The sequence below is a fragment of the Ambystoma mexicanum genome, chromosome 9, assembly GCF_040938575.1.
Source record: "Ambystoma mexicanum isolate Mex_15411 chromosome 9, UKY_AmexF1_1, whole genome shotgun sequence".
NCBI lineage: Eukaryota > Metazoa > Chordata > Amphibia > Caudata > Ambystomatidae > Ambystoma > Ambystoma mexicanum.
The window spans coordinates 428,947,091-428,959,401 of NC_090931.1; the positions used below are offsets into that span (position 1 = coordinate 428,947,091).

At 46.9% G+C, this 12,311-nt stretch overlaps 1 protein-coding gene across 1 annotated transcript in view; it reads right to left on the reverse strand.

The window, feature by feature from the left end:
• LOC138488129 (complement factor B-like) overlaps positions 1 to 12,311 on the reverse strand; it is a 1,604,240-nt gene that overhangs the window by 179,132 nt on the left and 1,412,797 nt on the right. The gene's annotated exons all lie outside the window — the stretch shown is intronic.

Sequence of the window (12,311 nt, forward strand, 5' to 3'; positions counted from 1 at the left end):
CATCAATCAATTCCCGTAGGACATTGTTCATGAAGTATTGAAATGCTGCAGGTGCGTTGCAAAGGCCAAAGGGCATTACTTGATATTCGTACCAGGCGTATTTGGTGCAAAAAGCAGTTTTCCATTCGTCCCCCTGTTTCACACGAACAAGGTGATCTGCCCGCCTCAGGTCTAGTTTTGTGTAGATTTGGGCATCTTTGACTTGATCAAGCAATTCAGGGATCAGTGGCGGGGGTACCGTTTTTTTACGGTAATGTGGTTCAGTGCACGAAAGTCGATGCACGTTCTCAAGTCCCCCTCCTTTTTCAGTACGAAGAATAGAGGACTGGCTGCTGGAGACTTCGAGGGACGGATGTACCCTTTGGCCAGGTATTGGTCAAGATAGGCCTTCAGGTGCTGGTTTTGTGGTTCCGTGAGTGCATAAATTCGCCCACAAGGAATTTGTGCGCCTGGTATCAGGTCGATTTGGCAATCGTATGGTCTATGCGGTGGCAGGGTATTAGCCTGTTCTTTCTGAAAGACATCTTGAAAGGCCTGGTATTCACTTGGTAGGGTGCCGATTGCCACAGTCGCAAGCGTGGAGGTTCTGGTGTCTATTGGTTGTTTCTCTTGGCGATAACATGTGTGGGCGGAAGCCCCGGGAAAGGCCAATTCTTTTGCTCGCCAATCGATTTGAGGATTGTGAGCTACCAACCATGGCATTCCCAAAATCACAGAAGGGTTAAAGCTGCAGTGCATTGGGATACTGGACCAGAAGCTAATTCCGTGCCATCGACAGTGGTAACAGTGTCAGTGATTGATTTAGGGCATAACGAAAGCCCCATCTTTGCCGCAAGATCCTGGTCGATGTAATTCCCAACGGCTCCACTGTCAATGTACGCTCTTACTGCGTGCATCCGAGATGGTTGTTGGTGATTGATCAAGACCACAGATAGTGCAAAATGGGAGGTCTGTAGTTCACTTTCTTCGCTCAACAAGTGGACACCTACACTTTCCGGGCTGGGGTATTTTCCGATTGTTTGATGGTACCTTGCTTGTCCGTGGCTGTCATGATGCATGCCCCCGGGCAGCTGGACCAAGCCCAGTCTTTCCTCAGCTTTGTTCTTCGTACCAAAAAAAGAAGGTGACCTTAGAACATGTGTTGACTACCGCGCATTAAATCAGATTACTGTGAAGAACCGATACCCATTGCCTTTGATCCCCGAATTACTAGACCAGGTAAAGGATGCTTGCATTTACACTAAATTAGATCTCAGAGGGGTGTATCATTTGGTACGTGTAAAGAGGGGCGACGAATGGAAGACTGCCTTTCGCACCAAATACGGATTGTTCGAATATCAGGTGATGCCCTTCGGGTTGTGCAATGCACCAGCAGCCTTCCAGTATTTTATGAACGATGTCCTTCGTGAACTCATCGATGTTTGCGTAGTCGTTTACATTGACGATATTCTAGTGTACTCTTCCTCAGAATCAGATCATGTTGAGCACGTTCGAGCAGTCCTTCAGAAACTACGTCAGCACAAGTTATTTGCAAAACTGGAAAAATGCGTTTTTCATACCACAGAAGTAGAATTCCTAGGATTTATCTTGACTCCAAAAGGAGTCTGAATGGACTCTCGAAAAGTGGATGATATCCTCAAATGGCCATCACCCAATTCAGTTAAAGGAGAACAAAGCATGCTCGGATTTGCTAATTTCTACCGCAGATTTATTCCAGATTTCTCACAAATCGTACACCCCATCACAGCACAAAACAAACGCTTCTTGCGGACCGAAGAGGCTGAAAGAGCCTTCCGAGAGTTGAAGTCGAAATTCACATCAGCAGCTCTCTTGAAGAATCTGCGTGCCGAACTCCCATACATAGTCGAAACAGATGCGTCCAGTTTAGCCATGGGAGCTGTCCTGTCCCAGAATGATCCCGAAACCGGTCAAATTCATCCTATAGCCTTTTGGTCCAGAAAGTTTTCGGCCCCCGAATTAAACTATGCGGTTACTGATAAAGAATTGTTAGCCATCAAATCCGCCTTCAAAGCTTGGAGACATTACCTTCTCGTGCTAGGCACACCATCACAGTAATCACTGATCACAGGAACCTGCAATAATTAAAAACAGCCAAGGCCCAATCATCCCGTCAAATCCGATGGGCGCTATTCTTCGCCGAATTCGATTTCGTGATTACTTATCGACCTGGTTGTAAGAATGGTAAGGCAGATGCCTTATCCCGAATAGGAATGGGAGAAGCATTTTCGAACCCAGAACCAGTACCCATAATTCCAGGACAAAGAATCCTCGGCGTAACTACTTTGGAAGATATTCATTTAAAGATCCAACAACTTTTCGATCCAATAGCCCTGCAGGACTGGGTAAAAAAGGGCCCAGATTATTCAGTCATTAATGAGTTACCTCACTATCAAGGGCGTCTGTTTTTACCACACAAGGAACTGCAAGAACTGGTAATCTCCAATTACCATGATGCTTTGATGGAAGGACACCCAGGTATTGCCAAGATTGAAGCTAAAATTAAAAGACAATTCTGGTGGCCCACCTAGCGAAAGGACGTAAAGTCTTTTGTGCTGTCTTGTGGGATCTGCGCCCAAAACAAAAGTCAGAAGAAGAAACCAGCCGGTCTTTTACAGCCTTTGGATGTTCCACCCACACCTAGGCACACTTTGTCCCTAGACTTTATTACAGATCTACCTCCATGTAATCGGTTTAACACCATTCTAGTAGTTGTTGACCTTTTTTCCAAGATGCCTCACTTTATTCCTTTAAAGGGATTACCTTCCGCTTCAATTTTGGCCAAGGAATTCCTCGAAAACATTGTTCGAATACATGGATTTCCTTCTGAATTGGTGTCAGATCCAGATAGTCAATTGATTTTGCAATTCTGGAAGAAATGTTGTCAACTAGCGCAAATCGACGTGCGATTATCTACTAGTCACCATCCCCAAACCGATGGTCAGACGGAAAGGACCAACCAGACTCTGGAACAATACCTACATTGCATGTTACATCAGACCGAGGGCAATTGGAAGAATATATTATGGATTGCCAAATACGCTTACAATAACTCAGTACATTCAGGAACCGGACAAAGTTCCTTTTATACCATTTATGGTCATCATCCTCGAACCGCAGAACTTGATTCACCCCAGCACTTGGAAATGCCGGCAGTGACCCACCTGCACTCTACTATTACTCAAGCCTTTAAGGAAGCAACTGAACATTTGAAAAAAGCAAAGGAGAAATACAAGAAGAATGCTGATCAGCATAGGAGTGACACTCCCCATTACCAGATTGGAGATCAAGTTTGGCTGGCTACCAGACACATATCTCTAAAAGGGACTCGAACTTTTAATCATAGATATTTGGGGCCTTATACCATTAAAAACATTAGCAACCTGGTAGCAGTTAAATTAGAATTCCCTCTAGTATGCGGATCCATCCCGTTTTCCATGTTTCACTTCTAAAACCAGTTCAACCCGGAACAAGATTAGCCAAACCACCTGACCCCATCCTAATAGACGGGGAACCTGAATTCGAGGTAAAAGATATCCTGGACTCTAAGATGGTTAAATCTAAACTTTTTTATTTAATCGATTGGAAAGGTTACGGACCACAGGAAAGGTCATGGGAACCCAGTGACTACGTCCATGCACCTCGATTAGTGAAGAAATTCCATCGGAACTTCCCAGACAAACCAGGGCCCATAGGAAGAACAACCTTAGGGGGGGCCTTAGAGGGGAGTGCTGTCATGATGCCTGCCCCCGGGCAGCTGGACCAAGCCCATCCGCCCCGGAAGCAGGCATCCAGACATTTGTTTAAACCTCAGAAGCACCGGCTAGGGGCTATCTGGGTTCAGTCCTGGCACCTTAAGCGCCAGGCTCATAGTCATCACTTACCTCAGGCAGACCATGCTGCACATGCATCCAGGCCAACGTGAGACCTGAAAGGGACTATTTTCCACAAGGATTACTTTTCACTCGGGTGTGGTTCTAGGGACTTCTTACCTGGGACTACTTTTGAAGCTATTTAAACCACGCCCGATCTACAACACACGCTTCGCGTTATTCTGCATTTAGCAGCGTAACGCTCACTGTGCCTGCAAACCTGCATCCAGTCTTCTGCCACGCCCGTCTCGAACACGGAGCTCCTAGGAGAGAAAGGAAAATAGGAGAAGAGGTTAGATTACGAATTTTAATCTATTCCTTACCTGATTTTGGATCTTGCATCACTCCGAGCCTAAAGGGACATTCTTTCGGCACGCATCGTATTCCAGCTGCAGCGCCGCTCCATTTTCACCAGCCCACAGCATCTCCGACTCGGCGCTGCCTCTGTCATTTTCTTCGGTGATTTTCAACATCTGGGGAAAAGACAAGAAAATAGCAAGGTGAGCCTAAAGAGACTAAAAAGACAATCACTTTTATTACGAGATTCACCTGATTATCACCAGAGGCTTTATCCTTCAATACGCTGCATCTTCTTATGCCGCATCTAGGAAAGAAGGAAACAACAATGAGCTAAACTCACGCAACTTTACAGGATAGTTTGGGTGATACAGACTCTTACCTGAACGCCGCCAGCAACCTCTAGACAGGATTTGTCGCCGCAAATCAACAGGGGAGTGCAAGAGTGAACACTGGACATTTGGAACTCTTTAATTTTGGCAAACTCCGGAGTCAATAATCGTCCAGAACTCCAGCCCCTAAAACCAGTGAAGCAACTGTTATCTACGCGCCCCTGCATGCCACGCAGGATGGAGAGCTCACCAAACAAAAACATAAGGTGAGGACACTGAACATCGGAGGTGGCAAGTGGGGAAATCGGGAGCAGGGGAGGGGGTCTGCATTCACACCCACGGGGCTAAATCCTTTTCTCCATCTACAGGAGAATACTTCTACGAGTCAAGCTTACAAGACTAAGGGGGTCCGTCCAGACGGTCATCTTTGCCCTACGCTTCACGTTGGTGGAGGCCGCAGCTGTCCGGGTTCGATCTACGCCCCTGTGGGAACCAGGTGAGCGTAACAGTGGCCCCTACCTTCCTCCTCGGTGGCTTCACAGGGCACTCTTTAAGGAAATGACCTGACATTCCACAATACAGACATAACTGCTGCTGTCTCCTTTTATCCCTTTCCGCTTTAGTCAGGGGGATCTGACCCCTCCCCCCCCGATTTGCATTGGTTCTCCTGAACCTTCCGTTGTGCGGGCAATATTGTCCTTTGAACGCACGTACATAGGGCGAGGGTCCGGCCTGGTTCGATCTGCTCTTTGGTCCTGCAACCTATGATCCAGTAACTCAGGCGGTAAGGGTTTTACGGCGGCGTAAACAGCGCCGACCCTTACCGCCTGAGTACGAGGTCCCTTAGCGCCATGGCGGACTTAACAACTGCTTTTAGCAGGTGTTAAAATCCATGGCGCTAAGGGACCATGGAGTTAATTACGCCACCGTAATTTACGGTGGCGTAATTAACGCCTTCCCCACTCCCATTATGCCCTATGGGGCAAAATGGGAATGGAGAAGGGAAAATGGGAAAATGGGGATTTACCGCCCCGCCAAGGTTGGAATGGGGCGGTAAGTCCGCCTACCACCATGGCGTAAACGTAGTTTACGCCATGGTGGTAAAGTCACGGCCCAGGCGGTAACTTACCGCCTGGGTCGTAATGAGGCCAATTCTGAGCAGTCTTTTGGGGGGTTCACTACTTGTGCGAGAATATCCTTGAGCTCCCCCCGCAACCCCTGATGAAATAACGTGGTTCTCTTCTCCACTGGCCATTCTGCTTCAACTACGAGTCTATTGAATGTGGCTATGTATGTTAATAGGTCTTGATTCCCTTGGCGTAGGGACAGAAGTTCGTTGTCTAATGCCTGCCCATGAGTACGACGGGAGAACAGCTTTTCCATCTCCTGCTGAAAGCCCCTGAAGTCATGCAGCAAAGGATCGTCTTGGGCCACGAAAGGTACAGACCAGTCCGCGTCGCTACCACTCAGGTAGGATAGCATAAAAGCGACCCGTGATTGGTCATTTAGAAAGGCCCCTGGTCTACAAAGGAAGTGCAGGCAGCACTGGTTCATGAATGTTGCAAACCTCTTGGGATCCCCTGTAAATCGTTCGGGCGGGGCCAAGGGAACTGCCCCAAGAAGGGTTATCTGAACGGGATTGGCTGATGGTGCTGGCATCGAGGGCACGCTTACCGGCAATGGTGCATGCCCTGCTTTTGATTGGAGAAGTTGCCGGCTTAAATCATCAGTGCGTTCTTTGGCTACTATCAGCTCTCTCCTCAGGTGTTGGTCTCCTGCCTGGCTGCATGTACTTCGGAACGTAGCTGCCCCAACATGTGGGCTAACTGGTCGGTTTCTGACGTTTCCATGACGCCCAGGTTGATTTTGATGTGAGGCTTTATGTTCTGTAACGCTCACCTGTTATTCACGAGGACGTCACTTAGCCTGTTCTGACCTCTTACGACCTTAAACCCTTCCCTGGAGTCTACTCGACTAGAGAATGGGCCTGAAACACAGGATTGATAGAGTTTAACTCCCTATTGTCTCTGTGTGCTTGAACCCCATCTTCCCCGGGGTCCAACCCTTCCCGTTGATCCACAGCTCACCTTGTTTTCTTGGAAAGTGTGCTCTCCGTCCTGCTTTCAGCGCAGGGGCGCGTTGATTGATGCAGGCTCGTTGCTGCCTAGTTACTTCACTGGCAAGAGTCTGACAGGTAAGTATAATGAGTCTTTTGAACAGTTCTTTAACTTCGTTCCTTACCTTCCTTAGATGATGGCCGGCGTCCGGGGATGGCGACGTGCTGCTGAGATGAGTAGCGCTGAAGGCGAGTGAGAGCGCGATGCGCGATGCGACCCTTTTGTATTTGTATTGAACTGAGTTCTTTTTCTGTGTTTTTTAGGTGCCGTGACGTTTTCAGCGTGGATGCCGGTTATGAAGAAGAAATGCGGTGAGTAAGCGCGGTATGCGGTGCCTCTAGATGTTTCCACGCTAACCTGGAGTGTCTTTTCCCTCTTGCAGATGGATGAGAAGTTCCGGAAACAGAGTTTGTCCAGAGTGGCTCGAATTCAGGTAAGCGTTTGAAGCTCGTACAGTCTTTAAAAATAAGCGAAGATTTGCTGACTGCTTACTAATGCCTTTTTTCTGTTCTTTTCCTTTTTCCTTAGGAAGCGGCGTGCCGGGATGGGAATGACACCGCCGAAGATGCCCGCAGAACAGAAGGAGCGATGAATGATGGGCAGAAGCGCCGCAAGGTAAGGCTGTTCCTAACTGTGTCTTGTTCTTGCAGGAGCTGAGCGCAGAAGAAAGATGCAGGCCTACTGGAGACCGATCTGAACACGGTGAGTGTCACGCTGCATGTGCAGAAAACACAAAGCATGTTTCTCAGCCTGGGCGTGGCTTAAATAGTCTCGGGGTATCCCAGGTGTCTCTGGGCTGAACCACACCCAAAAGACTAGACTGCACATGCAGTTCTGGGAACCGAAATATGTGGAGGCATCCATCTTGTCCCCATCAATGCACTACAAGTCCAATCCCCAATGTTATCCTATGGGAGGGAGTGAGTCTGGTGCCACAAGCGCCAAGTCTGACTCCAAGTGGGTCTTTGGAGGGATGGAGAGGCCCTTGAGGGCCATGTAGGTGATTGTGGCCTGGCTCCAGCCTGACATCTTGGAGGGCTGGGGACATGAGGGGCAGGAATCATGATACATATACGTCAGAATGTAAATGAGCCTTTCGTTTGGCATCAGATTTCCTAGATGACCCAGCATTGCATGAAGTCAATAGAAAAGAAAACGTTTGACTTGGTATAGAAGATAATCCCATATAAGCAGATATTGTTGCTAGAATAGGAGTTGCTCATGGAAATGAGAGTCCTTGTCCCCTAGAGGGGAGTCACTCCCAGTGAGGTCCCACTTACCAAGATTCCTAGGCAGGGTCTTGTGGAGCGGGCTCACCTCCCTAGCCTCACAAAGGGTGGCTCCTGCCTGGGGGAAAGGAACAAATACCTTGATTAGTTACAGCTCACGGAGCAAGTATTGCAGGATAATAAAATGTCGCTCCGATGCAGGTGTCTACCGAGTAGCAGAGAAAAATTTACTGAGTTTCTAATGATAGGGGTTATCGGAATGAACAGCTTGGGAGAAGAATTAAATAGACCATTAATGCCTCAGTGTGTGTTCCCTCTACACAAGGAAGGAATGCATTTCCTTTGTTAAATAGCTTCCCTTACATGCAAGGTTCACATTTCTTAAAGGGGTAATATTTGTAATTTATCCTATGCTGGAACTGTGCTGTGTCTCTTAACAGGATAGTGGTTTGAAATAGGTTTCTGTGACTGTCCCCTGCTCTGAGATGGGACTAAGTGGGTATGGCAAATGTATCCTTCCCATACCACCTTAAGCTCCATCAATCAATGTCTTGTGGGGAGGCACCCAGCTCGTTGGACATCCCACCAGATGTCCCAGAGCCAAGCAGAAGACTTTGTCACAGTACTTACAGCTTTCAATCAGAAAAAGAGGACAACTACTAATCTGGGGAGTCAGAGGGACTGCACAAAGGATTCCTACATCCAAGTTGCAACGCCAAAGAAAAGTTCAAGGGAGCCTGCATGCAAGGACTTTGTACCATATGGAGTTTTACGTGGTCTGAGGAAGAGTATGAAAAGGGTATGCTATGCAATTACAACCACGAGAGCCATGCACAGTTGATCAGCGATTCCTGGTAAGTCAGAAGATTTGAGGAAGACTTCTCACTTCAAACGTTGCAGTGAAGAAGGCTTGTGGGTTACGAATGCAGAGTAAGTTTCAGGGTCAAGATTGGGTCCAGCAAGCAGTGGTTCAGTGTCTCATTTCCAGAACTCATGGTCACAGAAGGTCCCTGTATCTGGACATCAGGAACCTGATGAAAGAAGGATTATGCTTGAAATCCCATGATGCTGGAGAAAGGCAGATGATGCAAATTGTGGTAAGCAATCTTTAGGTGACCCAACAAGTGCCATCTGGCAATGAGGAGGGGACATGTGACATCTGCTCTGGTGGGCTAACACAGCCTGGGAAGTTACAAGCTGAGCAGAGCCATGAAGAAGATGCACCATGATAGAGCACAGTTAGTCGCAAATACTACAAGATAGCAGACCCTTCTCAGCTTGTGGAGACTTTCTGGGCTGCACCAGATCCCTTTGTCCTACAAGACACGGGAGGAGTCAAAAGAGGAGCAAAATGCAAAGCCAGATGCACCCACTGATTCAAAGGAGGGAGACATATGCTGTGGGTTACCCTGGTCAAGAGAGACACTGCTTGCTTTACTGGTGTTGGCTTGGCCCGTGGCCATTGCAGCTGCAGTTCCGGCATCCTTTAAGTGGGACTTTGGATACAAATACCAGTGGTCGACTAGAGAATGACTACAAAACCATTCCAGATATACAAAATGCTGTGGTAGTGGTCACCCAGCCCACCTATCAGTGAATATGCAGCATTCAAACGTTGAAAGGTTATCCACTATTGGATGTGACGCCAGTCAATGTGAGGATGTTGATTAGGGTGTATAAGACCCTAACCAAATCCAAACTAATTCCACTACACAGCCATTCTTCCCAGGTTCTAGACATAGCCGGCAATGTGGCGTCACCATATATAATCTTGCCTACCTCTCAGTTGGAGGATAGACTACCAACACAGGCAGTGGTATGCAGCCTTAGGGCTTAAACCTCAAGATTGCCATTTTGCCCATTGTAGTAGCCAAAAGGCATCTTTGCAGTCCAAATAAAGAATGACAGTAGTGTGCATCAGTAAAATATATACAAATAAAGATACACTACTGTTAGGAAAATACACAAGAGTAAAGATACAACTAAAAGAAAAAGAAACAGAGAGATGGCCCTCCTGCTCTAGTATTTATAAAGGAGGTAATAGTGCTACACTAAAAGGAAGACACGGGGAAAGGTTCCCGCACACTGGAAGCCTTAGTACTTGCCTCAAGACGTGAGCTGCAGTGAAGGAAACGTACCTCACTTGCCACAGGGACAGAACAATCCAAAAGAGACAGAAAATATATTGAGGATCACAAAAGAATGAGTCTAAAAGCAGAAGAAAGGACAATCTTCCCTAACACTGTATGGCAACCTATTTAGCAATTCCACTGAGCAACCTTATTTGTAGAAAATCCAGTTAACCGTTCTGCAGTTTAACTGTCTTTGTGTGACAACTTAGTTAACCATTCTACTACCCAACTTAATGTGTAGCAACCTAGATCACTATTCCACAGTCTAATATTGTCTGCTGGTGGGCAACTAGTCAACTGCTCTCTATTAAAACTCTGATTGTATGTGGCAACCTAGCTGCCTCTTCCAAAGCCTAATATTGTCTGAAGTGACTCCATATTCAACTACAACATGTTCAGCCCGTGTCTGAGTTTTGCCCAGTGGTTTGGTCCACTCACACTTAATTGTCCACTTGTGTACAAGTGTGTTTGTTTTGGTCTTGTTGGATCTCAGCAGTCTTCTATGTCCACCTGTGACCATTTTGTGGGCAATCTCATTAATTACACTGCCTGCCACTCAATTTATTGGAAGCAATTTCAAATTATTTTGCACGTCTTTTTGAGCCTGGTTAATCAGGGAATCAGTGGACTTGCCTCAATTGCACTCTGGAGGGATATGTTTTGCCCAACTAACCATATCCAATAATTTTACCACTTGTGCAGAAGAGGAGGTGAATGCGAGCAGTGGGTGTGTGCTCTGTTATCTGTGTTCCCTAGATTAACATGCAATAGACATAGCAGATGATGCTGCTCGATGTGGTGTTTGTCAGGTAAGAGTGAGGTCTGTGGTGCTGTCACTGTTTGTCTCAAATCTATACGAGTAAATGATATCTTGCATCCTGTCTTGCAGTTATATTTCTATTGTTTGTATTTTTTTTAATCCCTGCATTCACCACAAGGGCACCTAGGCACTACTCGACAGGCCAGTAGAACAGATGGATTTTTAGAAAAGGTACGTTTTTAACGCTTGCCGGAAAAGAAGATGGTTGGGCAAACTGCAGAACTCAAAGGGCAGTGAGGTCCACAGCAAGGAGGCTGAGACCGAGAAAGCCGGGCCGCCAATCCAGTTAAGTCTGTACTTAGGGGCTAATAGCCGACAAGCATCAGCGGACCGGAGCGCATGGCTGGGTACATAAGGGCGGAACTTCTCCAGGAGATTTTCTGCCCCCTGGCCATAATATGCACGATGCACCAAGCAGGCAGCTTTGAATTTAATGCGCTGAGCAACCGGCAGCCAATGAAGATCGAGAAGTACTGAAGAGAAGTGAATTTAACGCAAGGAGTATCTGTATCTGTGGGCCTGCCCATTTTTTGAGGAAACTAGTACAAGCGACAAGCAGAGGGGTAGACATGACAGTGTAGGGCCTGAGCGGGCAAGGCCCACCTATAATGTGTAAATGCCCACTCAGCAGCCCTGTGTGGGCATTTACAGATGTTAATGTCATTGTGGTGGCCCCAACTACTTTAGCTTCAGTCCCCATTTGTTAGACAATCCTGGCTACACCTCTGGAAACAGGGTGTTTTGCACTTCTGAATCCACCCAGGCAATGATTTAAGAGATCCTGTATGCTGGTGGTAGGAAGTCTGTACCCTCTGCCCATTCTGATCTTTAGATATTTATTGGAGGAAGATATGGGCCACCAGGCCTAATGAGTCCACCCATTTCAATTCCTGCTGAAACACAATCCACTTCATATTTTGCTTTTTTGTATACCCTTGTACACTATCATAACTCCTGAATGTCTGCTCTTGGAAATTGTGAAATCTGCGACTGTGTCTCTACTACTGTGTTGCATATCCATTCAGTCCTTCCTATAGATATATCCTGTGCCAGTACAACGTTATTACATCGACGGGTATTATTTCGTAGAGTTTTTTGCTAAAATCTTTCGGCTAAAAAAATGAATCGACAAATATGGGGGTGGGGGCAAGGGGACATAAGGGGTAAGAGGGGTCTGGGGAGTAGGGATTCAATAATAGCCAAGTCAGGGCTTGGGGGAACCCCCCAAAAATGTGATTCGTTTTTTCGGCCAAACATTTTCAGCAAAACACTCAGCAAAAAAATATCTGGCGATGTAAGAACATAGAACCCCTGTGCCAGACCAACCCAAGTTATAAGAGATAGGCGTCCTCACATATCCAGTCATAGTGATGGGAGGCCTGCATCTCGAGTCAATCCATTTCTAGAGGAAAGGGGTTTATATCCTGTGCCAATCCAGTCATAAGTATCACCCATTGTGACCTTCCATTTCTAGAGGCAAAGCATTTGAATGCC